The sequence below is a fragment of the Pristiophorus japonicus genome, chromosome 10 (genome assembly GCF_044704955.1).
Source record: "Pristiophorus japonicus isolate sPriJap1 chromosome 10, sPriJap1.hap1, whole genome shotgun sequence".
In the NCBI taxonomy this organism is placed as follows: domain Eukaryota; kingdom Metazoa; phylum Chordata; class Chondrichthyes; family Pristiophoridae; genus Pristiophorus; species Pristiophorus japonicus.
Genome location: NC_091986.1, coordinates 191,603,998 through 191,631,643, shown reverse-complemented (window position 1 = coordinate 191,631,643; position 27,646 = coordinate 191,603,998). Strand labels below are relative to the sequence as shown.

Below are 27,646 nucleotides of genomic sequence, written 5' to 3'. Positions count from 1 at the left end.
AACTTAGGGAAGGAATGTCCGAGGGAGTGCAATCGACGGCACAGGCCATCAGGGAGGGCATGCAAATTACGACACAGGCCATCAGGGAGGGCCTGGTTGAGGTAGCTGCTGCAATAAGGGCACACAGCCCAGCCAATCAAATGACACCCCATGAGGAAGTGAACGTTACTGAGATGTGGATGAGAGATGGTTGCAGCCTTTCTTTGCTGCTTTTGTTCTTGTTCTTGATGTAGCTGTAGTAGCGTTTTTCAAATTGAAATTGTTTTGTAAGTTTTGTTATGTTACAACTTATAAGGGATCTTATGGTTTTTAAGTGATCTTATAGTGTAAATGCTCGCACATTCTGTAAATTATTTAATTTTGCATCTAAAAAGTGATCTTGAAGTTTAAGTGATCATAGAGTGTAAAATTTTTCACACAAAGTGTTTTGTAACTTTTGTAACTTTACAAGTTTATAAGTGATCTTAAAGTTTTTAAGTGATCTTCAAGAGTCATATTAAAAAGTATAGTTTGATACAACAAATATTTTATTAGAGTGACGTTAACTTTTCAATAAAATAATTTTTAATTAAAACTGTTTCATGTTCCATTAACACAACTCAGTGACAACTTCTCTGCGAAAACACAGCCTTTTCACACAATCAGCCTCGCTCATGTCCAGGTACGAGCGCCTGGTTCGATATTGTCGACGTGGGTAAGGTCTCCTGCCCATCAACCTACGGGCTACGACGTTCCTGTTGCGGTGAGCTCTAATCAATTCTCTCCTATGCAGTGAATTGATGGCGAACCATTGCATAATAATATGTGGTGTTGACAATGCAGCACCCATTCTGCAAATGTAAATATAAAACTGTCGATGTGGCTGCCTCTCCCTGTCCAAATGGCCTCAGTCCCCCTTACAGCTCGAAGCCTGCTGCTGTATCTTTGGCTGCCTGCGTGCCCCTCCCTCCCGTTCGCGGGAACATCGCTGAGCTGACTAAGGCTTCCACCTCAAGTGGAAGGCTGCTTGCTGCCTCGTTACTGCCTGCCTGCCTACCTGCCCCTGCCTCCCGTTCACGGGAACATCGCTGAGCTGACTGAAGCACTTTCACACAGGTAGGAAGATGGTTTATTTAATCTTTTCTTTGCTTATAAATGTTTATTCAGGTTGGATTTATTTGTATAATATTTGTATAAGTATAAATAAGGATTTATTGTCGAATTTAATGACTTCCCTTCCCCCGCCCCTCCCCCCCCCACCTCGTTCTGGACGCCCAATTTGTAACCTGCGCCTGATTTTTTAATGTGTACAACAGGTTTTTTCAGTTCTACAAAAATCTTCACTTGCTCCATTCTACTTTAGTTTGGAGTACGTTTTCACTGTGGAAACTTTCAAATCAGGCATCAGTGGCCGGACACGCCCACTTTTGAAGAAAAAATTCTGTTACAAAGTAGAACTGTTCTACCTGACTAGAACTGCAGAAAAAAAAATGTGGAGAATTGCGATTTCTAAGATAGTCCGTTCTCCACCAGTTGCTCCTAAAAATCAGGCGCAAATCATGTGGAAACTTGGGCCCTATATGTAGATTAAAGTCACCCATGATAACTGCTGTACCCTTATTGCACACATCCCTAATTTCCTGTTTGATGCCATCCCCAACCTCACTACTACTATTTGGTGGTCTGTACACAATTCCCACTAACGTTTTCTGCCCTTTGGTGTTTCGCAGCTCTACCCATACAAATTCCACATCATCCAAGTTAATGTCCTTCCTTACTATTGCATTAATCTCCTCTTTAACCAGCAATGCTACCCCACCTCCTTTTCCTTTCTGTCTATCCTTCCTGAATATTGAATACATACTAGGGTTTTGAAAGAGGTGGCCAGAGATAGTGGATGCACTGCTTGTCATCTTTCAAAATTCCATAGATTCTAGAACAGTTTCCGCAGATTGGAAGGTAGCAAATCTAACCACGCTATTTAAGAAAGGAGAGAGAGAGAAAACGGGGAACTACAGACCAGTTAGCCTGACATCAGTAGTAGGGAAAAATGCTAGAATGTATTATTAAGGACGTGGTAACAGGACACTTAGAAAATAACAATAGGGATTGGGCAGAATCAACACAGATTTCTGAAAGGGAAATCATGGCGTAGAAATTCCGCTTTCTCCTTCTCCCAGGCGTTCGACTAGATTTGAGAAAAAATGCATACCTACCTGAAGCTCCGATCCACAGGCCTCCTCTCCCTGTGTGTCGCAGCGCGTGCACGTTGGGACGTGCACAGGCCTGGAGCTGGAGTCACATGGCTCTGGGCAGCTGATCAGGTATAGTATATTCTCATTGATAGTTATAGGAGTTCCGTAAGTCCGAAATTCCTATTACTTTGAATGAGAAACCCCACCCCCCCAAACACCCAAAACACTAATAAAAATAGAAAATATACACTACATATTCAAGATTCATTTAAATTAAAGTTATTAATGTCTTAAAAAAATTGGGAAAATATATATTTTAAGTTTTTTTAATTATGCCGTAAAATAAACTTACCATTTGGGGAGGGTTTTTAACAACAAATTATGTTTTCATAACTTTATTTCTATTATGTGTGTGTTTTAAAACACTTGCGCCTGTAAAAATAGGCTATGCGCCTGCTTTTTCAGGAGCAAGATTTTTGAGGACATTTGCTGGGCAAGATATGCGTAAATATCGCAAACTTGCCCATACAGATGTCCTCGCTCCCAATCTGCAATCTGGCTACGATCTGTCAAGCTTGATCAGAAAAGTTGGTTTTCAGCGCATGCGCATTGCGCGCTGAAAACAGACTTTTCCGATGCCTTCCCGGGTCCATAGAAACTTCGTACGGGCCTGGAGACATCGGAATTTCTACCCCCATGTTTGACAAATCTGTTAAGAGTTTTTTTTGAGGTTGTGACTAGCTGAATAGATGGGGGGGGGGGGGGGGGGGGGGGAAACTAGTGGATGTGGTGTATTTGGATTTTCAGAAGGCATACAATAAGGTGCCATACAAGAGGTTATTGAACAAAATTAGGGCTCACGGGATTGGGGGTAATATACTAGCATGGATTGAGGATTGGTTAACGGACAGAAAACAGAGAGTAGGAATAAACGGGTCATTTTCAGGTTGGCAGGGTGTAACGAGTGGGATCAGTGTTGGGCCTCAGCTATTCACAATCTATATTAATGATTTGGATGAGGGAACCAAATGTAATATATCCAACTTTGCTGATTATATAATTTACATTCCCACCTAGCTTTGTGAGGATGCAGCAAAGAGGTTTTAAGGGGATATAGACAGGCTAAGTGAGTGGTGGGTAAGAACATGGCAAATTGAATATAATGTGAAGAAATGTGAAGTTATCCACTTTGGTATGAAAAATAGAAAAACGAAGTATTTTTCTAAATGGTGAAAAATTGGGAAATGTTGGTTTTCAGAGGGACCTGGGTGTCCTTGTACACAAATCACTGAAAGTTAACATGCAGGTACAGCAAGCAATTAAGAAAGTAAATGGTATGTTGAGTATAAGAGTAAAGATGTCCTTCTGCAATTATATAGGGCCCTGGTGAGACCGCACCTGGAGTATTGTGTACAGTTTTGGTCTCCTTACCTAACGAAGGATATACTTGCCGTAGACAGAGTGCAACGAAGGTTTACCAGACTGATTCCTGGGATGGGGGAATTGTCCTGAGGAGAGATTGAATAGTCTAGGCCTAAATTCTCTAGTGCTTAGAAAAATGAAGTGTGATTTCATTGAAACATACAAAATTCTTACATGGCTCGATAGGGTAGATATAGGGAGGATGTTTTTTCCCCTGCTGGAGAGTCCAGATCTGGGGTCACAGTATCAGAATAAGGGGTCGGCCATTTAGGATTGAGATGAGTAGAAATGTCTTCACTCAGAGGGAGGTGAATCTTTGAAATTCTCTACCCCAGAGGGCTGTGCAGGCTCAGTGGTTGACTATCATCAAGACCGAGATGGATAGATTTTTGGATAGTAAGGGAATCAAGGGATATGGGGATAGTGCAGGAGAGTGGAGTTGAGGTATACGATCAGCCATGAGGGGCCGAATGGCCTACTCCTGCTCCTTTTTCTTATGATGATCAGGTTCTTTGTGTTTTGAATTTACCCCAAGTCTCTGAATTCACCTGTAGAATTTATGCAAAGCCACATTTTTTCAGTAATTGTTCATGTGTAGATACCACAAAGTTACAAATTCTAGCTATTCTGTAACAGGTATAAGGCGAGCCAAAATTTACCAGCTGGTCTTATAACGAGAGCAAATCGCAAGATAAATTAAATGCAGCCATGACTTTTTTTTTGCACAAGCTGTAAATAATTCATTTAGGCTTCCGTGTCCTCAGCACTATTACTGTATATACATCAGATTCCAGATTAATAGAATACGTGTAGATACACAAGAAAAATAGAAAAAGCCGGACATGCACAGCAGGCCCCTCAGCATCAGAAAAAAGATAGTTAATGTTTCTGGTGCAGACACTGCCAGAATGGAGCTGCTGTGAATTTCTAGCCTTTTCGAGTTTTATTTCAGATTTCCAGAATTTCCTTTTATTTCTCTCTGGTAAGTATAGGACAACTTTAAATTGAAGCCACTGGTGTTTCCTGATCATATGAGTGGCCATATATTACAGTAAAAAATTAAGAACGCAATTTGTGAAAAGAATAGGCCTTTATGGCCAACAAACCTTTCTCTATTTGTGACAGGTCAACGCACCACCTAGGTCAACCCAGCATCCACCTCATCATCAAATCTGCTCCAGAAACACACCTTTTTACACTGTCGGCTTCAGTGGTAACTTATTCCACATGTCCATTTATCCTTTGATTGAAAACTTACCACCGTTTCCTTCTTGCTCTTAATTTCATCATTTTTAAACTTGTGTCCCTTGGTATTTGAACTCCATCAATGTGAACAAATTGCCTGGATCAACTTCGATAATTCCCTTCTTAATCTCGAAAACCTTAATTAGGTCACCTTGAAATATACACTTGTCCCAAGAAAACAATTATTCCTGTCAGATATCTATGCCTTTATCATTTCAAACTTTTAGCCCATGAGCATATTATTCCCATAGTGTGCACATGTACAATTCATTAAATTCTTACGATCTTTCTCAATGATGGGACTAAAAATAAACTTTATTGTTGAAATGATTTATCAGCTGGCATCTTAATAATACAAAACTTAGCAATAATTGTGAAGTTCACAAAGTCAATCTAGTCCACTTTCCAAGACCTATAACCTATTTTGCTGAGAGATCTGAATAGATTTTGGTGGTTGCACTGAAATCACAGATTTGGAAAAAAGCAGCAGCAAGAATATAAGGTATATGGTAATAGAATACAGGACATAATATAGGGCAAGGACCTGGGGTCGTGGTGAATAGCTCATTGAAACAAAATCAGTGTAATATGCAACAATAAGCAAAGAAGATCCTGTGCTGTGTCGCCAAAGAGATTAGAACTGAAGTCCTGGAAGACAATATGAACTCCTAAAGACTGCTAGCTTGGCACTACCTCGAAGACAGTGCACAATTTTTGTGGAAATACTGTTTTTTTGTGTGGGTACAGAGGATCATAAATTGATGCCAGAGATTATGTACCTGAGCTATTAGGAAAGTCTAAGGCAATTTAGAATTCTTAACTTGGGAGGGAAAAAAAATGACTCAGGAGACCTTACTGAAGTTTTCAAAATTCTAAAGTATACAGATAAACTGGAGCCTGATTTAGTATGATTATGTTTTAACCACAAAAGTCTAGCCAAGGGCCATTATCTCAAGTATCCTAGAAGAGTATCTTTGACCAACACAGGCTGTAAACCAGAATTACACCAGGATGATTTCACTGCACCAGGGAGTTTAAGGTGTTTGCTTTCCAACCCAGCATTCAGGGGATCAAATTCCCTGTTACCAAGAGTTATCAACTCTTCATGTGACTGCTGCACTCAATAATTCAGTCGTATTGGTTTTCATTTCTGAAATGGAGAAACACTTTATACTATAAATAATAACATAATCATCAAATTATATCGAGTAGAGTTATCAGAAAACTCTTGTTGGTATAGTGTTGTACAAAACTGACAATTGTTTCAAAGTAACACAAGATGCCATGGTAACTGTTCCAATGTCACAGCAGTTTTCTTGTGATACAAGCGGCCTTCAAAGAGGAGACAGCTCGGATACAGATTAGACACATTCCCACGAGGGCAAAAGGAAGGATATTCTAAAGGTAGAGCTCCCTGGATTATTAAAAATTGAGAGATTAAAATGAAACCGAAAAAGGAGGCCGATAATAAATGTCAGGTTCATAATTTGAGAACCAAGCTAAATACAGAAAGTACAAAGGAGAACTGAAAAAGGAAATAAGAGGAGCAAAGAGTGCATGAGAATAGATTAGCAGATAACATAAAAAGGAACACAGCATCTTTTATAAATATAAAAATAGTAAATGACTTGCATTTATATAGCACCTTTCGCGATCACTGGATGTCTCAAAGCGCTTTACAGCCAATGAAATACTAAGAGTGTAATCACTGCTGTAAGTAGTAAAACGGCATTCAGAGAAAGGGTGGGGCAGAGGGCATAACTGAGGTACTAAATGAGTACTTTGCATCAGTTTTCACTGAAGAGAAGGCTGCCAATGTCGTGGTAGAGAAATTGGATAGGATAAAAATAGATAATAGATAAAGGGGAGATACTTAAAAGGTTGGCAGTGCTCAAAGTAGAAGTCACCTAGTCCGGATGGGATACATCCAGAGTTTCTGAGGGAAGCAAGAATGCAAATAGCAGAGGCTCTGGTCACAATCTTCCAATCCTCCTTAGATATGGAGGTGGTGCCAGAGGCCTGGAGGCCAGTCAGCCCAACACCGGTGGTAGGGAAACTGTTAGACACAGTAATCCTGAACAAAATTAATTGGCACTTGGAAAAATCTGGGTTAATAAATTAATGCCAGCAAGAATTTCCTAAAGGCAAAAAGAAACAGAAAATGCTCGAAATACTCAGCAGGTCAGGCAGCATCTGTGGAGAGAGAAACAGAGTTAACGTTTCAGGTCGGTGACCTTTCATCAGAACTGGAAAAGGTTAAAGATGGAACAGATTTTAAGCAGGTGCAGAAGCAGGGAAAGGGGAGGAAAGAAAAAAAGGGAAGGTCTGTGATAGGGTGGAAGGCAGGAGAGATTAGAGACAAAAGGGATGATAGTACAAAGCAAAATGAGATGGTAATGGGACAAGTAAAGAAACAAAAGATGCCTTTCTTAAATGGCAAATTGTGTTTGATTAACTTGATTGTGTTCTTTGATGAACTAATGGAGAGGGGGTTGATGAAGGTAGTATGGTTGACGTTATGTATATGGACTTTCAAAAAGGTGTCTGATAAAATACCACATAATAGACTGGTTTGCAAAATTTAAGCTTATGGATTAAAGGGACAGCAGCTGTGCGGGTAAAAAATTTGGCTAAGGAACAGAAAGCAGTGGAAGTGTCCAGTGACGTACCCCCGGTGTCAGCGTTGGGACCAATGCTTTTTTTGATATACATGACCTGAACTTGGACATACAGGAAATTCAAATGTAATAAACAGTGGCAGGACAAATTGAGAAGGCTTATAAGAAACACGGAAGCCTTGGCTTTATAAATGGATGGATATACAAATGCAAGGAAGTTATGCTAAAACGTTATAAAACACTGGTTAGGTCCCAGTTAGAGCATTCTGGCCAATTCTGAACACCACACTTTAGGAAGGATGTTAAGGCCTTCGATAGGGTGCATAGGAGATTTACTAGAATGGCACCAGGGATGAAGGACTTCAGTTACATGGAGACGAGAGAAACTGGGGTTGTTCTCCTTAGAGCAGAGAAGGTTAAGGGGAGAATTGATAGAGCTGTTAAAAATCATTCAGGGTTTTGATAATAGTAAATAAGGAAAAACTTTCCAGTGGCGACAGGTTTAAAATAATTGGCAAAAGAACCAGAGGCGACATGAGGGGGAAAGCATTTATGCAGCGAGTTGTTAGATTCAGGAATGGACTGGCTGGAAGGGCAGTGGAAGCAGATTCAATAATAACTTTCAAAAGGGAATTGGATAAATACTTTAAGGGAAATATTTTTCAGAGCTATGGGGAAAGAGCAAGGGAGTGGGACTAATTGGATAGCTCTTTCAACGAGATGGCACAGGCACGATGGGCTAAATGACTTCCATTCTATGGGCTCAAAATTGGCCCACCCACCAGAGATGCGCCGCTTTTGTGTTGTAAAGTGCTCCGAAAAAATTGTTCCCCACTTTTGTCGCTGTCCAGCCTCTCCCGGGTCTTCGCGCAGCGTGGCCAGTCGGGTCGGGAGCGGAGCCAGCGTCCCGCGCTGAAAACAGTGCCGGGACGTCTGTACATGCGCGTTGGAGTGTAGTTCCTCACCCCCAGCCTCTCAGTGTGCGTGCTGCAGCGTGGGACCCGATCATCATCATCATCATCATACACCGGTTGCTGGTGCGTCCCGCCCCTATCCCAGGCCGAGTGGCCTACCGCACAGACCGGCCCGCTGCTTTCCCGGGCTGAAGGTGAAAGTAGGGTAGGACGTGCTTACTTCTATTTTTTATTTGGATATTTTGAAAAAATGATGTAACTATGTTTTGTCTCTTGTGAATAGCGGTGACCATTTGTCAAGCCTATTTACCTGGTGCTATTGTGACAGAAAAACATAAGTGACGGAGGAACACAGAATATCTTATTTATTGATGTAGACTTTATTTAGATAATATGGGCTTAATTCTGGCCCAGTATAATCATTGCAAACAAATAGTTGTTTAAATTAGTTGTGAAATTAGGGCAATTTAATTCAACTATCTTTTACTTCTTTTATTTTTGTAGTTTAAGCTTCCATGAATGCTTCTGCTGTATAGTAAATTAACTTTGCGAAGTTTGTCATATGATGTCCTGTATAGCTGTTTGATCCTATTCACATTCTTTCGTCAAGTCATTAAGTTCCGCTGGCCTCCGATGTACCTACCTGCGCCGATTTCTTAACTCTCCGCAAGTGTTTTCACAAGTGGCCACATACGTTGGCCTTAGTAGATTTGGAGTAATTATTAGCTGGCCAAAGTAGCCTAAATGGCCAGAACTGGCTGGTAATGCGCCCTTTCGAGAAAAACTAAACGAAACTAAAAAAATCGTAACTAATTCACTTACACTGGTGCAAATTGAATGTGCAAAATGGCGATTTTTAAGATATTCTAGAAAAAAATCAAATTGCTCCAAAAAAATGGAGCAACTCCTGGCCAATTTTGAGCCCTTTGATTCTAACAATTCTTATTTATTTTGAAATATATCTGCCATCTCTTATTCTGGTGACATTGGAGTATGCACCAATTGGGGGAGGAGAAGACATAGATCACCTACACGGGATTGTCACAAACTGAAAGAACATCCTTTTTAGTGAAATGTAAGTGTCAATTTCACTCATCTAATCTTGCAACAATTCATTAACAATTGCGAAGTTAGTCCAGACACTCCAAGGTGAGCAATGTTGGGTCAAGGCAAATACTGTAGCAGAACAAGAAGGAGGGAGAATCTACAAGTAGCTATGTTGATAGAGGAACTAAGCTGGAACATCCAGAGGGCTCGATTTCTTCCAAAACACAGGCTAACACATATCACCAGTATATAATATATTTTAACTAAAAATCTTCTGAAATGGAAAAATACAGAAAACTACACACTGTAATCAGATTTGAAAACGGCAGCAGTTTAACAAATCCTTAGAATACATATCCGTTACTTACATATAGCAAGATTGGTTTGCTTGTGTTGTTAAAGATCGACTCTGCATTTCTTCATCTTAAAATAATGTTCCACCTTAGAAGAGGAAAGAAAATGAAAACTTAAAAATTTGTAATCAATTTCCTACCTGTTGGAACGTCTTTGCTCCACTACTAAGATGGGGGATGATTCACACTGTTCGGAGTTATCTGGTTAGTTTCACTTCTTGAGGTATTTAGCATTTCTCACTGCTGGCCAGCATATCTCCTCTAAGTGTTGGCTCAGGGCTTATTTGGTATTAAAACACTACAGCAAAAATCACACTTCAGTGACTATGTTTCAATATTCTTATGTAATTCTGATAATTCAGCACTTCCACTAAACCTCCGACAGTAACAGACCTGTAACTACTGGTACTCCACCCAGTGTTATGTACTTCAAAATGATATCCTGCAGACAAAAATTTGGGGGCAACGCTATAATTGTACCATTGGACGTATTTCACAGCTTGGCTGGATGCAGCATGGACATTTTACACTGACACCATTAAACTTCACCAAAATGTTAGTGATGACATGGACTGTACGATACAGAAGATTAACATCTTCGAAACAATTTCAATAGTACTGCAGTCTGCGTAAACCACAAAATGTAAATTCATTTGTAGGAATGCAAGGGAGTTTGTTACTGAAGCCATGGTTCTCTCTACACTGTGAGCAGTCACTTTGAAGGCAGCACGGAGGCAAAACGTGCAAGTATTTTTGGGGAATTTGGGGAATTGAAAGAGTTTAAAATCTCAACACTGAGTTATGCTGGTCCAATTATATAATTCATTGTCAGAAATTCGTATCAGAAGAGTGTGTATGGCCTACGACTAAGGGTGGCTCACAGCCAGTGTTTATAAAAGATCCATCTTCACAGCTCTGATCACAGCGACAAGCATCAATTATGTTACTTTTAGAATAACTCCATGAGGCTGTGTTAAGCTAAAACCAGTGTGACCTTGGTCTGTTTAATCTAACTGCAAAAGTGAGGCAGCAACGTGGTGGCCTGCCTTTTATACCTGCGTGCACCAGGGTACACACAGGTAACCCATAGGTCTCCCACAGGTGTGGCCTCTGGTAGCAAGTCTTACACACAGGTGAGGTTCACATACATAACAAATTACTAGGACTTTTTAAATTCTAAATTTGGCCCATCTTAGTTCGCCCATCCAGAATACCCTTTGGTCCCCCCATCGCAGCATCTAATGACATCTTAAATTTCTTAAATGATTCCAGGGATTCCACCTCCACTACTGTTACCTGGAAGTCCATTCCAAGTATTGACTAGTGTGTATGAAGGAAAACCTCTGGCTACTGCTCTGAAATTTGTTACTTAATGCAACAGCTTTTCCTACTTTCACAATTTAAAGTAATTTTAAAGATATACCTTTTCCATACCATTTACAGTATTGCTTGCCTTTTACGAGAGCACCTATTGTAAATCTCCTTTCAAAGATGAAGAGTCCAACTTTCTCCAGGTTTTCCTCATAACTAGGACCACCCCCTCCCCACCCACTCAGTATTGGTCTCTTCTTTGCAGTCTCCAGCACTTGAATTTCTTCCTTGCATCTGTGTGACTAGAACTGGATACACAAAATATATTTTGTATCTACCCAAGCAGGCAGACAAAAGATCTGGTTCAACATCTGATCCGAAAGACAGCACCCGAGTGCAGCACTTCTTTCGTACTGCAGCGAAGTGGCTGCCTACCATAAAGGGTTGTCTTAAGAAAGGTTGAGCAGGTTGGGCCTACACTCATTGGAGTTTAGAAGAATGAGAGGTGATCTTATTGAAACATACAAGATTCTGAGGGGGCTTGACAGGGTAGATGCAGAGAGGATGTTTCCCCTCGTGGGGGAATCTAGAAATAGAGGGCATCATAAGGTTGTGAATCTTTGGAATTCTCTGCCCCAGAGAGCTATTGAGGCTGGGTCATTGAATATTTTTAAGGTAGAGAAAGACACATGTTTGAACTATAGGGGAGTCAAGTGTTATGGGGAGCAGGCAGGAAAGTGGAGTCGAGGCCAAGATCAGATCAACCATGATCTTAATGAATGGCGGCGCAGGTTCGAGGGACCAAATAGCCTACTCCTATTTCTTATGTTCTTATTGCAAGTTTAATTCCGCAAGGGAGCTTCAACCCACAACCTTCATAGAAGAATATATTCAAACATACAACTACGTTAGTGCCGGCTCCCTAATGACACTTGCCAAGCCCTAATGTGAAAACAATTTCAATAGTTGTTTTCTGCACTGTATTACTGCAGTGTAGATATATCAATAGAGTTCAAATTTTATGAACCGGCTGAGACAGGAATTCATCCATTATACCTGTGACTAACGTAATGATATTCTTTATCTTTGTTAGATGTTCAATATTTACTCTTTTTGTGCGATCTGCAACATTATGTTTTGAGGCTGAAAATGAGAGAAAGAAAAAAAAACACTTTTATATAGTACCTTTCACAACATCAAGGGGTCCGAAAGTGCTATACAGCCAATTAAGTACTTTACCACTGTTGTAATGTGGGAAACATAGCAACTAATTTGCACACAGCAAGCTCCCACAAACAGCAATGTGATAATGTCTAGGTAACCGGTTTTAGTGATGTTGGTTGAGGGATAAATATTGGCTCGGGCACAAAGAACCAATACCTCATCACTGACCCAACAGCAGAGGCCCCTGGCTTTGACCTCCCTCGAAGACTGTAGACGGCGCTCAAACCAATCCGCACATGACATGGACGATGCAGCCACCTGCTCCACAAGTGGAAGATGAGGGACGACTCAAAGTGAGACTGTGGCCACGAGTCCCAGACTATGGAACACATCACATCAACCTGCCCACTAAGATCTGTTGCATTTCTCTCTTCTCCACTCGGCATATCAGGAGGCTATCAAATGGCTAGCCAAACTAGACATCACATTATAAGCTTTGCCCCACATTCGAAAGTAGGACACAGGGGAGAACCCCCTACGTTCTTCTTTAAATATAGTGCCACAGGATCTTCTCGATTCACCCAAAGGGGAGACGGGGTCCTCAGTGTAACATTTCATAACAGCACTTCCGACAGTGCAGCACTCCTCAGCACTGCAGTGTCAACCTAGATTTTTGTGCTCAAGTCTCTGGAATGGGACTTGAGTCACAACCTTCTGACTGAGAGGAAAGAATGCTACCCACTGAGCCACAGCTTACACCAGGAAATTACAGTGTTATAGGAAAGGTTATATGAAAGCTCAACGTACTTCATTAAATTCTGCTCTCTATTTTGAACAGAGGTATGAACCCGTTTTAAATGGATTCATGTCTATTGTTAAAGGAGCAGAGAAAGGAATTTGATAGAAATGAGCTAATCATCACAGTAATTTCCAAGTTTACATTTCCGAACAAACTTTCCAAAAATTGGTATTGGAGTAAAATACGTAGTGAACTGCAACTGAACTGTGTTTCACTGGTACTGGATAAAATATCAAAATTGTGCAATGATTGGTACATGAGTAATACCAGTAATGAACCAGTGGGTACCTGCTAGAGGAAATGGTGCAAAATGGGGAAAGTTCATTTTCTGATTAGCCTAGTTTGCACTTGTAAAATAGCATAATCCATTAATAGATTATCTCCAAACCATAATGATGAGGTATTTTGATTCGAGCTGAAAGAATTCTATTTTCTAATTAGCCTAATTTTGTACTGAATGAAGGTCAAATTAGTATAATCTATTGATAAGTTTCATGGTGGCTGAATGTCAGATCCTCCAACTATCCTAAAAGCTCGATCAGTTAGAATTGGTAACTGAAGAAAAATTAAAAGGTTTGCATTCCACGACCACTTTCTTCTCGCTAGGTGACCTGGTCAACATTCTCCCCAACCAATGCTACCAAAAATAGATGAATTGATCATTCATTCATTGCTAGTTGTGGGGCCTTGTGGTGTGTAAAAAGGCTACCACATTTGCTTACTTAGCATCAGGCGGAGGATGGTGACGAACTTTTGGGGGCACCGAAACGGAAGAGGACACTCCATAGACCCTCGCGGTTGACAGTGTCAAAGGCTTTTGTAAGGTTGAAGGCGGCCATGTATAAGGGCTGGTGCTGTTCCCTGCAATTTTCTTGCAGCTGTCGAGCTGTAAAAATCATGTCCGTTGTACCCCGTAGGGGACGAAATCCGCACTGTGACTCCGGGAGGAGCTGCTCAGCCACAGAGAGATTCTTCTGTAGTTGCCGCAGTCAGACTTGTCCCCCTTTTTTAAAGATGGTCACGATCACTGCATCTCAGATCTCCTGGCATGCTCTCCTCCCTCCAGATGAGAGAGATGAGGTCACGTATTCACGCCAACAGTGCCTCTCCGCCATACAGTGCTGCAGCAGGGATTCCATCCGCTCCCGTAGCCTTCGGCCGCCTGAGGAAAAGTGTGTTTGAAAACCAGGCCCTCAAATCTGCCACAAAGCTCATGGTCTACAGGGCTGTAGTAACACCCGCCCTCCTGTATGGCTCAGAGAAATGGACCATGTACAGAAGACACCTCAAGACGCTGGAGAAATACCACCAACGATGTCTCTGCAAGATCCTACAAATCCCCTGGGAGGACAGACGCACCAACGTTAGTGTCCTCGACCAGGCCAACATCCCCAGCATTGAAGCACTGAGCACTCTTGATCAGCTCTGCTGTGCAGGCCACACAGTTCACATGCCAGACACAAGACTCCCAAAGCAAGCTCTCTACTCGGAACCCCTTCACGGTAAACGAGCCAAAGGTGGGCAGAGGAAACGTTACAAGAACGCCCTCAAAGCCTCCTTGAAAAAGTGCAACATCCCCACTGACATCTGGGAGTCCCTGGCCAAAGATCACCCTAAGTGGAGGAAGTGCATCTGGGAGGGCGCCGAGCACCTAGAGTCTCATCGCCGAGAGCATACAGAAACCAAGCGCAGGCAGCAGAAAGAGCGTGCAGCAAACCAGTCCCGGAGTGTTCAGATACGAGAACCACAGGACTCATTGAGTGGAAGCAAGTCTTCCTCGATTCCAAGGGACTGTCTATGATGATGATTATGACATAGCATCAAGGACTACACTTCAAAATCATTCATTATATGTGAAGGATCTTGGGAAATCTTGAGGGAGATGATAAATCACTGCATAAATGCAAATTCTCTTTTTTCTTTCCTGACTTTAATTCATTCCATATAAAAAGAGCATCTGTATCATTAGGTACTGCATTACAACAGTAAAACCATGAGAGGTTTCTGGACAGTGCAACAGTATAACTGTCCCACCTTATTTCAGAAAGCACTTTACTAATACAGGAACAGAGGAACTGGAGTTGACTGTTTAACTCCTCAAGCCTGTTTCACCATTCAATGAAATCATGGCTGATCTGTGACCTAACTCCAGGCAATTCCCAATCTGCAGGAAAAGTGTTTGTCTCATGATGGAGTACAGTTTTACAGGTATTGGCAGCACTTCAGTATCTCACTTATTCATGATGTTGGAGCTTGAGTAGTAAGCGTCTACAGACTACTTGACAATGTTCGCCCTCATTTGACGTCCATATATTTTCCAGCAAGAGTGACTGAATAGAATTTGGGAGTTACACTAAGCCCAGTGAACTGTTCCTAATGCTGCATCAGTCGAGGTGGCAGAACATAGGCTAGACTTGAGACTGGGTTTCTATGGTTTGTATTACACCGAGGTGCTTTTGCCCACTGAGCTATCAGGAGAGCCCATTCAGCATTGTATAAACTTGGCTTGTACTCCATTAAGTTTAGAAAGTGGAGGGGTGATCTAATCGAGGACTTTAAAATTATAAAGGGATTTATTCGGGTATATACAGAGAAACTATTTCCTATGAAGGGGAAATCAAGAACAAGGGGGAATAATCTTAAAATGAGCTGGCCGTTCAGGAGTGCAATCAGCAAGCACTTTTTCCACACGTAGGGTAGTGTAAATCTGGAACTTTTCCACAAAAGGCTGTGGATATTGGGTCAATTGAAATTTTCAAGACTGGGATGGATAGATTTGTGTTCGGTAAGGGCATCCAAAAGACGTGGAGCAGAGATGGGTCAACGGAGTAGAGGTACAAATCAGCCATGATCTAACTGAATCGTGGAACAGGCTCGAGGGGCTGAATGGCCTGCTCAACATTCCTATGTATTTGGAGAAGGAAAACAACCAAAAGTGCCATGCATCATTTTCCGGATGTTGCATTCTAGTGATGCAATGACTTATTTCAATGCATTTTATACCAAGTGAAAAAAGGTTTGTCAAACAATTTTCCATGAAGATGGTACCCTGTAGTACAAATTAGATCTAGTTAGATATATTTAGAGACTGAGTACACATCCTGTGTGCTTGCATATATACATAGAAACAGGAGGGGTTGCACGGTGCAGGCCTGTTCTGGGTTCTCATGCAGTGACCAATGGTGCTATGGCAGTCTCCTGATAGCAATACATTTCCAATTTCATTTTGTAAAGTTTTAAGGATAATTGATGTGGAAATGCGCATCATACATTGGTTGGAGGTGCTCTCCTGGATGTAGGGCTATTCCCAGTTTCTAAAGCTAGACAGCCAAGTGTCCATTGACCAATACGGTGGCCGTGCAGCAGTCTTCTGCTTTCTCCTCAAAGTGCTAATTTTATCCACCCCAAAAGGATGAAAGGTTAAATGAACCCTGCTGGGATTATGAATTCTGAAACTTCTGGTCCTAAGCTCAGTGCTCAACTGACTGAGGCACTTGTAAAACATGTATAATGTGCACTCAGTACTGTACTACTAGTAAAATGTTTGAAAATGCTATTGGTGTTATATTTTTGACCCTGAAATGAGCCATCGACCACATATCCGCAGCATCCAGACCAGAGAAGGCAGTGGACCTAGGCGAGATCCAAGCGGGAGCAGAGCAAAGAGGGCACGAAACAATTTTGGCAAGTAAAATCAAGAAAAAACCCAAAGATGTTTTATAAATGCATTAAGAGCAAGAGGCTAACTAAAGAAAGAGTAGGGCCTATTAGAGACCATCAAGGTAATGTGTGTGTGGAGGTGGAAGACGTGGGTATGGTTCTGAATGAATACTTTGCGTCTGTTTTCACAAAAAAGAGAGGGTGATACAGACATTACAATCAGGGAGGAGGAGTGTGAAATAGTAGAAGAAATAAAGAGAGAGTATGGGGAAGTATTAAGGGGCTTAGCAGCTTTGAAAGTGGATAAATCCCCAGGCCAGGATGAAATGTATTCCAGGCTGTCAAGCGAAGCAAAAGAGGAAATAGCAGAGGCTCTCTCTGATCATCATTTTCCAATCCTGTCTGGCTACAGGTATGGTGCCAGAGGACTGCCAATGCTGTACCTTTGTTTAAAAAGGGAGAAAGGGATAGACCGAGTAATCATAGGCCAGTCAGCCTAAACTCGGTGGTGGAAAAATTATTGAAAAAAATTCTGAGGGACAGGATAAATCTTCATTTAGAAAGACATGGATTAATCAAGGACAGCCAACATGGATTTGTTAAGGGAAGGTCATGTCTGACTAACTTGATTTAATTTTTTTTGAGGGGGTAACAAGGAGGTCGATGAGAATATTGCGCTTGATGTAGTGTATATGGATTTTAGCAAGGCTTTTGATAAGGTCTCACATGGCAGGCTGGTCACGAAGTAAAAGCCCATGGAATCCAGGGCAAAGTGGCAAGTGGCAAGTTGGATCCAAAATTGGCTCAGAGGCAGGAAGCAAAGGGTAATGGATGATGGGTGTTTGTGACTTGAAGGCTGTTTCCAGTGGAGTTCCGCAGGGCTCAGTACTAGGGCCCCGATTTTCGCCATGACTGGGCGCTGTTTTTTGGCGTGAAATCCTCCTTTTGCAACTTTGGCAAAAGTTTGTGCGCTGGTGCCCACTGTCAGCGGCAGTTTTATTTCTTTTGGTACCCAATGATGTCATAACTGGATTGGGTGCCGTTTATGGCCGTTTTTTCCACAGTTAAATGATTTTCCCAGTGAGAGATTTTTTGTGTGCCTGGCGAACAGCAGCCAAAAGCACCACAAAAAAATCCCTTCTGTTAACTTAAGGAAATCGGCGCGGCGCACAAGATGACATTGGAGCGAGGCAAAAGACAAATTAAAATACAAATGCATGATTATTTTTTCACAGGGAACTCTAAAATTGGAGCAAGGGAAGAAGATTTTCCAGAGGTAATTATTTCATGGATTTATCATCACTTGGCCCGACCATGGCATCCCCGGGCCGAAAGGACCCGCCCCCCCCCCCCCCCCACTGTAATCCCGGGCTGAAAGGACCCGCCCCCCCACTGTAATCCCGGGCTGAAAGGACCCGCCCCCCCACTGTAATCCCGGGCTGAAAGGACCCGCCCCCCCACTGTAATCCCGGGCTGAAAGGACCCGCCCCCCCCACTGTAATCCCGGGCTGAAAGGACCCGCCCCCCCACTGTAATCCCGGGCTGAAAGGACCCGCCCCCCCCACTGTAATCCCGGGTTGAAAGGACCCGCCCCCCCCACTGTAATCCCGGGTTGAAAGGACCCGCCCCCCCCCACCACACCGCTGTAACCCCGGGCCAAATGGACCTCCCACTCCCCCCCCCCGCTGTAACCCCGGGCGGACAGGACCCGCCCCCGCCCGCTGTAACCCCGGGCCAACAGGACCTGCTCCCCCCGCGCCAAAAGGATCCGCTCCCCCTGCTGTAACCCCGGGTTGAAAGGACCCGCCCCCCGCTGTAACCCCGGGCTACAAGGACCCGCCCCCCCACTGTAACCCTGGGCCGACAGGACCCACCCACCGCTGTAACCCCGGGCCAACAGGACCCGCCCCCCGCTGTAACCCCGGGCCAAAAGGACCCGCCCCCAGCTGTAACCCCGGGCCAACAGGACCCGCCCCCCACTGTAACCCCAGGTTGAAAGGACCCGCCCCCCACTGTAACCCCGGGTTGAAAGGACCCGCCCTCCCACTGTAACCCCAGGTTGAAAGGACCCGCCCCCCCCCCCGCTGTAACCCCGGGTTGAAAGGACCCACCCCTCCCGCTGTAACCCCGGGCTGAAAGGACCCGCCCCCCCCGCTACAACACCGGGCCGAAAGGACTGCTCCACCCCCCCTCACCGCAACCCCGGGCCAAATGGACCTCCCACTCCCGGTCCTGCTGCAACCCCGGTCGCGGAACTTAAACTCACAGGGGGAGCGGGACCATTCGGCCCAGGATTGCAGCGAGGGGTGGAGGTGGGGGGGGGGGGGGGGGAAAGCAGTCCTTTCGGATCTGGTTCTTTCTGGCCGGGGTTACAGCGGGACAGCAGTCCTTTCTGGCTGGGGTTACAGCGGGGGAGCGGGCTTCAACTGTTAGTGTGTCTCTGGTTGCCCTGGCAACCTCAGCTTTTCGCACATGCCCAGAGTTTTAGGCGCACACTTGAACTCCACCTCTAGAATTAACTTCGGGTAGCACGGTGCCACTAGAGAGGGTACAGAGGAGATTTACGAGGATGTTGCCAGGACTGGAGAATTTTTAGCTATGAGGAAAGATTGGAGATGCTGGGTTTGTTTTCTTTGGAACAGAGGAGGCCGAAGGGAGACCTTATTGAGGTGTATAAAATTATGAGGGACCTTGATAGGTCTTTCCTATCTACTCTATTTCCCTTAACAGAGGGGTCAACAACCATGGGGGTATAGATTTAAAGTAATTGGTACAAGGTTTAGAGGAGATTTGAGGGGAAATGTCTTCACCCAAAGGATGGTAGGGGTCTGGAACTCTGTCTGAAAGGGTGGTAGAGGCAGAAACCCTCACCATATTTAAAAAGTGCCTGGATGTGCACTTGAAGTGCCATAACCTAAAGGGCTGCAGAGCAAGAGCTGGAAAGTGCGATTAGACTGGATAGCTACTTGTCGGCCTTCGCGGACACGATGGACCGAAATGGCCTCCTTCCATGCTGTAAATTTCTATGATTCTATGATAACTAAGACAGCCTATTTCCACCTCTGTAATATCGCCCGTCTCCGGCCTTGCCTCAGCTCATCCGCTGCGGAAGCCCTCATCCATGCCTTTGTTACCGCTAGACTTGATTGTTCCTACGCACTCCTGGCTGGCCTGCCACATTCTACCCTGTGTAAACTAGAGGTGATCCAAAACTCAGCTGCCTGTGTCCTAACTCGCACCAAGTCCCGCTCACCCATCACCACTGTGCTCCCGGTTAAGCAACATTTCGTTTTCAAAATTCTTGTTTTCAAATCCCAAGGCTTCGCCCTCCCTATCTCTAATCTCTTCCAGCCCCACAACATCGCCCCCACCCCCCGCAAGATATCTGTGCTTTTCTAATTCTGCCCTCTTGAGTATCCCCGATTAGAAATCGCTCAACCATCAGTGGCTGTGCCAAGGCCCTAGCTCTGGAATTCCCTGCCTAAACCTCTCCGCCTCTGTTTCCTCCTTCAAGATGTTCCTTAAAATTTTCCTCTTTGACTAAGCTTTTGGTCATCTGCCCTAATTTCTCCTTATGTGGCTCAGTCTCAAATGTTATTGTCTTATTATACTCCTGTGAAGCGCTTTGGGACGTTTCACTACATTAAAGGCGCTATAGAAATACAAGTTGCTGTTATTGCTCAAATTGAATCTGCTGTCCTGATGCAGAACTGAAAGTACTATGGATCCCAGCTGTAACAATTCATAGAAACAGAGCACAGGAGGCCGCCATTCAGCCCATCGTGCCTGTGCTGGTTCTTTGAACGAGCTAGCCAATTAGTCCCATTCCCTTGCTCTTTCCCCATTGCCCTGCAATAATGTCCTATATAAATGGTTCTTTTTTACTGTTATAAAAGTCTTCAAGTCTGAAGCACTCTTCTCTGTGCATATATATTAAAAAAAGTCAACATTTTGCATTCATTAAAGAACACATTCTTGTAATATTGTGGCCCAATCCATTACATGGTTCAGATTCTAGTTGCTTAAACAAAAGTTACATTTTTTTTTGAAACACTCAAATTCTCCACAGAAAAGCTGATATCAGGGCATAGGTTTTCAGTCGTTAATTATGGATGGATTTCATGTAGCATAGTTTAGGCCTGAAGCGGCAGCATTAAATTAAAATAATCACTACAGCACTATTTAAAAATAAATTACACTTCAGTGACAGGTGATTCTGAGATTTAGTCCAACATCAAATGCAAACTTGCACGCAATTACATCTATTACAAAATGTTAAAGCTGTTCCAGATCCCTACAGCACAAAAATCACTTAATAGCCTAACACACTCCAAATAACAAGCAACCTTCACTTACACGGTATAAACCTTCAGCTTTCGGCCTTGGGCAATGGTGCGGTGTCACCTTTCAGATTAAACAGACTCAGTACTTCAGTGCAATACATCTCAGAGACAGGAGCACTTAACCAGTGCACACAGTCTCCCACAATGAGGCAGGAAGCAGCTTTTGCCCATGTGACTAATGCGTGCTTCCTTCTGAACAACCCATAGACATCTTACATAAACAGAGACAGGCTGCCAAAATCATTTCAGGCTGAGGGTACTAATACTTATATGAATACGGCTGGGGTGGAAGCCGACAAGTTTATTCATGCGATGGTGACCTGAGCAATTTTCATGTTTCTGTCCTAGTATCGGGCAAACGAGGGGGAAGAGGCTGGCACAGAGCATTATGCATCATCCACTGCTGCACAATGCTGCGATAGTAACCCTTAGAAAAACCTGCAGTTTCTTTAGAAAAAGGATATGTAGCTACAACAGGTGGTAAAACTATAATATAATTCAGATTTTCAATCTACTTGCCTCAATTTCACTGAAAACTCTTGTCAAATACAAATTTTTTTTTAAAAACTGGCTGTGAATCAATGTGTACATTTTATATTTTCTACAGAATATTTGTTTGAACCGCACAATGATCAGTAATTTCACAGCAAAAATAAAAATAAATGTAACCAAATCATCTGTGTCATCTCTTGAATGTACGACTCTTGATGGACTATGCTTCTAGGCATGCTGCCAGCCTTCCTGTATCATACTCAAATGGCTATTCTTTGGGTCCAAGTTTCCACACGATAAAAAATGGGCGCCCCTCCGAGCTAGGCGCCCGTTTTTCGCGCCTAAAACGGCGCCGGAAAAAAAACTCGCGATTCTGGAGAGCCCTGCAGCTCCTTGTCTGTTTGGCGCGGCGCCCAGGGGGGCGGAGCCTACACTCGCGCCGATTTTGTAAGTGGGAGGGGGCGGGTACTATTTAAATTAAGTTTTTTCCTGCCGGCAACACTGCGCGTGCGCGTTGGAGCGTTCGCGCACGCGCAGTGTGAAGGAAAACGAAAATTTTTTAACAAAAGCACATTGCCATCAGCACAGAGGCTTCCTGCAGCCTTCTCACTGTCTCCTTCCCGCCTGCCATCGGGAACGTTTTCCTCTCTTCCCCCGCGCCCCCGCCCCCCGCCCCCCCCCCCCCCCCGCTGCGTTCGGGCGGGCCCGCACTCCCCTCCCTCCCGCCGTCGGGAACATCTTCCTCCCCCCCCCCCTGCGTTCGGGCGGGCCCGCACTCCCTTCCTCCCGCCGTCGGGAACATCTTCCTCCACCCTCCACTCCACCCCCACCCCCCGTCGGGCGGGCAGGCCCGCACTCCCTCCCTCCCCCCCTGCCGTCGGGAACGAACAAACGAACGAACTTGTGAGGCTGGCTGAAGCACTTTCACACAGATAGGAAGATGGTTTATTTAATCATTTCTTTGCTTATAAATGTTTATTCAGGTTGGATTTATTTGTATAATATTTGTATAAGTATAAATAAGGATTTATTGTAGAATTTAATTACTTCCTTTCCCCCCCCTCCCCCCCACCTCGTTCTGGACGCCTAATTTGTAACCTGCGCCTGATTTTTTAATGTGTAGAACAGGTTTTGGTCACCTTACTTAAGGAAGGATATACTAGCTTTGGAAGGGGTACAGAGACGATTCACTAGGCTGATTCGAGAAATGAGGGGGTTACCTTATGATGATAGATTGAGTCTTTACTCCTTGGAGTTCAGAAGGATGAGGGGTGATCTTATAGAAACATTTAAAATCATGAAAGGGATAGACAAGATAGAGGCAGAGAGGTTGTTTCCACTGGTCAGAGAGACTAGAACTAGGGGGCACAGCCTCAAAATACGGAGGAGCCAATTTAAAACCGAGTTGAGAAAGAATTTCTTCTCCCAGAGGGTTGTGAATCTGTGGAATTCTCTGCCCAAGGAAGCAGTTGAGGCTAGCTCATTGAATGTTTTCAAGTCACAGATAGATAGATTTTTAACCAATAAGGGAATTAAGGGTTATGGGGAGCGGGCGGGTAAGTGGAGCTGAGTCCACGACCAGATCAGTCATGATCTTATTGAATGGCGGAGCAGGCTCGAGGGGCTAGATGGCCTACTCCTGTTCCTAATTCTTATGTTCTTATGTTCTTATTTTTTTTCAGTTCTACAAAAATCTTCACTTGCTCCATTCTAAGTTAGTTTGGAGTACGTTTTCACTGTGGAAACTTTCAAATCAGGCGTCAGTGGCCGGACACGCCCCCTTTTGAAGAAAAAAATTCTATTCCAAAGTAGAACTGTTCTACCTGACTAGAACTGCAGAAAAAAAAAAATGTGGAGAATTGCGATTTCTAAGATAGTCCGTTATCCACCAGTTGCTCCTAAAAATCAGGCGCAAATCATGTGGAAACTTGGGCCCTTTGTGTGGTACCTTAGGTAGCAAGTGTTGGCTGGCTATTCAACTACGAAGGCCATCACAGCCAAGGTCAATTATACCCTCAGCCCTCATCTACAGATATATTTCAAGCAGTCACTTTAAAAAAAAAGAACCGTTAACATTTTGACCGATTTCATGGGATAACGAACAAATAAATGGCTTTGGACATACATGTCCAATAATCTCAAAATTGTTTTTCCAGGTCTTATTAATTCTACAATATATTGTTCAGGGGGGATTTTTGGACATATAATAAATTAAATGAAGCCTGGGTATATTTCTATGCAAAAACATTCTACTTGAACAGTTTGAGTATATTCAAGAATCAGCCAGTATGATCACATGTTGATGCATACACGAGGGAGAAGGGAAGAGAGAGAGAGATGTGGGGCTAGTGTGGGAAGAGGTGATTAGAGCTGGAGGAGGCTTGTGTAGAGTATAAATGTTGGCATAAACCAGTTAGGCCAAATGGCATATTTCTGAGAGAGAAATTCTATGTAACATCTCTACATTAGGCGGAGCTCTAAGAACTTGTGTAACCGCCCATAAATAAAGCTAAGAACTTGTGGCAAAATTAAGATGTAGAAATTAAAGTGTAGGAATCCATTAAATGGACAAGTAGTTTAGTGTGTCGGACTGCTTGCGGTGGAGGATATCCAACGAATTGGCGGGGGTAATCAAAATCCTACTGGTGAGGGCAGAGTACTCCACACTAAAGGAAAAAAGTTACCTCTTTTGAACAAGAAGTGGGATCACGGTGAGGAGAACACATGGGGTGCACTAAAATTACCAATATTATTAAATAATTTTATCAATACGAAGTGAATAGCAGTGTTCTATTTAATGTGAATTCAGCTATATAAAAAAAATCCCAACATCTTCACAGCTCCCTTTGCTACCCATGCAGGGGAAGTTATGGTTTAAAAAGACTGCATATTTTCTGACAGACTAAAAAACACTACTCACCAATTAAGCAGTGTGAGCTTTTACACAGGTTGCCACCCTTACTGGCCAACAATCTTATAGCACACTGTTTGTCATGTCAGTAGATGATCACTGTATACATGAAAGAGTTAATACTACCCAATTGACACGCACTACAAGGGCCATCACAAAGGCTTTATGTTACAGGCTTTGTCATGTGATGCAGCAACACAGACATCTGCTACAAGATACAGCATTATTCTCCTTTTCAAATGAGCTATTCAGATTCAGACAAAAAGAGAATAAAATTGTTTCCGAGGGCACATTAAGTGCATTCATGTACAAGATACATTGATTTACAAGCAACCATTCAGCACCATCGCTGCAGTGCTACGCAGTGGCAAGGCATAAACTATGCAATACGGCAGACGTCACCAGAGATTAAAAATCCCATCAGAAAACTCTAGTCCAGGAATATAGTAGGGAAAAGCAAACAATGCACAGTACTATACCACATCATTCAGAACATTGTGATAGACCAGCATGGTACACTTGAAATTATGGATGTTTAATGGCTCACTTAGTACTGCTCAAGAAGTACAAAAATAATTTTTAATGGCGCAGCTCATGCAGAGTTTCATTTAAAATAAATCAAAATAGCAAATGGGACTCAGTAATAACATTCCAAACAAAATTTTCAAAAACAATTTTCTAATAGAAACTGCATTCAAATGAGGTAGTTTTGTAGTTTGTAGATAAAAGGCATAAAAAAGGACTTTTGTGCATTGGTTTGTGAAAGAGTAAACAATGGCAAAGCAGTATTACCGTTTTTATTGAAACAATTCAACAGTTAAAATGCACACATTTTCTGGATCAACCAATCAAGTAGGTCCCTTCAACAAGTGAAAACACATCGCTCGTCGGGTGGATCAATCTTTTAAATGTCGTCACACTGCTCTCTGCATTATGCCCATTCAAGATTTCAAACATACAACTTAGATAAATTTCGCAACAGTCTAACATCATGAGATGTGCTGCAGAGCACACACGGCTCTGACCAAGTTGACACTTGCAGATAACACACTATGTGGAAGAGCCCATTACTATGGTAACAGATATTTAGCCTGCTGTGCATCATTCTATCAGTCGACCTCTTCCCTCCTGGCACTCACTACACATACAAAATGGGAAAAAAATACATTCTTCCTTTTTTTTTTAAATAATTGAAAGAGACTATATACAAGAAATAGAAAAACAATTATTTTTATAAATTTTGTAATTTGAAGACTCCAATGAATAGTATAAAGCAGGAAAATTAGATAAATGCAAGTTCTCTAGTGACCAATTCACTACCAGTGCAAGCAGTTTATTTCCCCCTTTATCAAAAAACCTTTCATAATTTTTAACACAGCAGGGGCTGGATTTTTGATTCTGCTCGTTTCGGAGCAGTAAAGTTTGCGCCCCAGGACAGTTTGCACCTCAGTCATCAAAATTCAACAACTGGGCCCCAAGTGTGGGGCGGAGCGCGCCTCGTTACATGTCTTTTAAGGCACAAGGTTGGCTGAGCAATTGACAATCCGCTGCTAAAGAGCAGGCCTCAGCATGCCCCGAGAGAGGATTCTGTGGCAAAAAAAAATCAGCGCACCTAAAAACACCACAAACAGTCCCAATACCTTAAACACCCCACAATAAGCTACATCGCAAAAATAAAACTAAACAAAACAAACTTACCTCATGCACCAATTCCATCACTCACGCCACCGGGACAGCTTGTCCCACCATGGCGCACTACAGGGCGCTATAGGTTCAGCGCACGACAAATATCAAACTGCAGTCGAAACCAGCGGTGTTGCACATCGGTTCAACGCTCCCAGGCGGTGTTGCTCTGCGCCCCCGCAAAACCAGCAACTAATTTCCCGGCGAGGCACTGGGAGCTGGCCGGCCAGCTGGAAACCATTGTTGCCTCCATTACCGCCCCTCCGGGGCACGAACAGATGCAGCAACATAGCGAAAATCCAGCCATTCTATCTCTTATCTTCTCTGTCCTACTGAAAAGAGCCCTAGTTTTACTCATATCTAAAGCCTCTCTTAATTGCATTCTCTCAATGGCTTTGTCAATTTTTTTCCCCAAGTAGGGCACAAATATTTTGGCACCAAACTAATGATTTGCATAGGTTTAGCTCAGTTTTTGTACTCTATGCTAAGATCCCATTTCATTTTCGCTTTATAAATGTGTCCTCCCACTTTTAATATTGGTGTGTCTGAAGCCCTAAGCCTCTGCCCCTCTATTCCTTTTGAAGCTCTACCATTTGGTGTGAATTTCCGCTCCTCATTCTTCCTCCAAAATGCATCACCTCACATTGTTCCAAATTATATTTCATCTGAATCTAACTGTCCAATGTATAGGTTCTTCCTGAAGATGCTTACAGTTGATTTCATTGTTAACTGCACTCCTTGGGGCCAAGTTTCGGCCGGAGTTGCTCCTGTTTTTTTGGAGCAACTGGTTTAGAATGGAGTATCTTAGAAATTGCAATTCTCGGCATTTCGTTTGCTCCAGTTCTAGTCAGTTAGAACAGTTTCAGTTTGGAACAGATTTTTTTTTCAAAAGGGTGCGTGCCCGGCCACTTACGCCTGTTTTGAAAGTTTAGGCAGTGAAAACTTACTCCAAACTAACTTAGAATGGAGTAAGTGTAGATTTTTGTACGCTCAGAAAAACCTTGCCTACACTTAGAAAATCAGGCGTAGGTTACAAATCAGGCGTAGGGAAGGGGGGGGGGGGGGGAGAGGGAAGTTTACAAACATTAAACACTTCAGTTTTACAAATAAAGAGCCACCATCAATAATAAATAATAAATACATCAATAAATCAACCCCCCAAAAAAAAATTTTTAATTCAAAAATCAATAAATAAAAAATGTTCTACTCATTGACTGCAGCACCAGGAGCCCTCCAACAGCATGCTGGGATGCCCCCCCAGTGTGTCTCTCTCTGTCTGTCTGTGTATCTCTCTCTCTCTCTCACTCTGTCGGCGTCTATGTGTTTCTGACAGCGAGGGGGGGGGGGGGGTGTGGAAAAGAGAGGAGAGGGAGGGTAGGAGGGTTGGGGAGAGGGAGAGGGAGAGGAGAGGAGAGGAGGGAGGACAGGGGAGAGGAGAGGAGAGGAGAGGAGAGGAGAGGAGAGGAGAGGAGAGGAGAGGAGAGGAGAGGAGAGGAGAGGAGAGGAGAGG

At 43.2% G+C, this 27,646-nt stretch overlaps 1 protein-coding gene across 10 annotated transcripts in view; it reads right to left on the bottom strand.

Annotated features, from left to right (window-relative positions):
• LOC139275246 (inositol polyphosphate-4-phosphatase type I A) overlaps window positions 1–27,646 on the bottom strand; it is a 248,985-nt gene that overhangs the window by 128,929 nt on the left and 92,410 nt on the right. For 9 of the 10 annotated variants that reach the window (XM_070892436.1, XM_070892440.1, XM_070892431.1 and 6 more), the window contains one exon: window positions 9,789–9,861. The gene's annotated coding sequence lies outside the window, so the exon portion shown is untranslated. Of the gene's footprint in view, window positions 1–9,788; window positions 9,862–21,063; window positions 21,085–27,646 lie in introns of those variants that run through there. The other variant, XM_070892434.1, reaches the window with a different exon arrangement.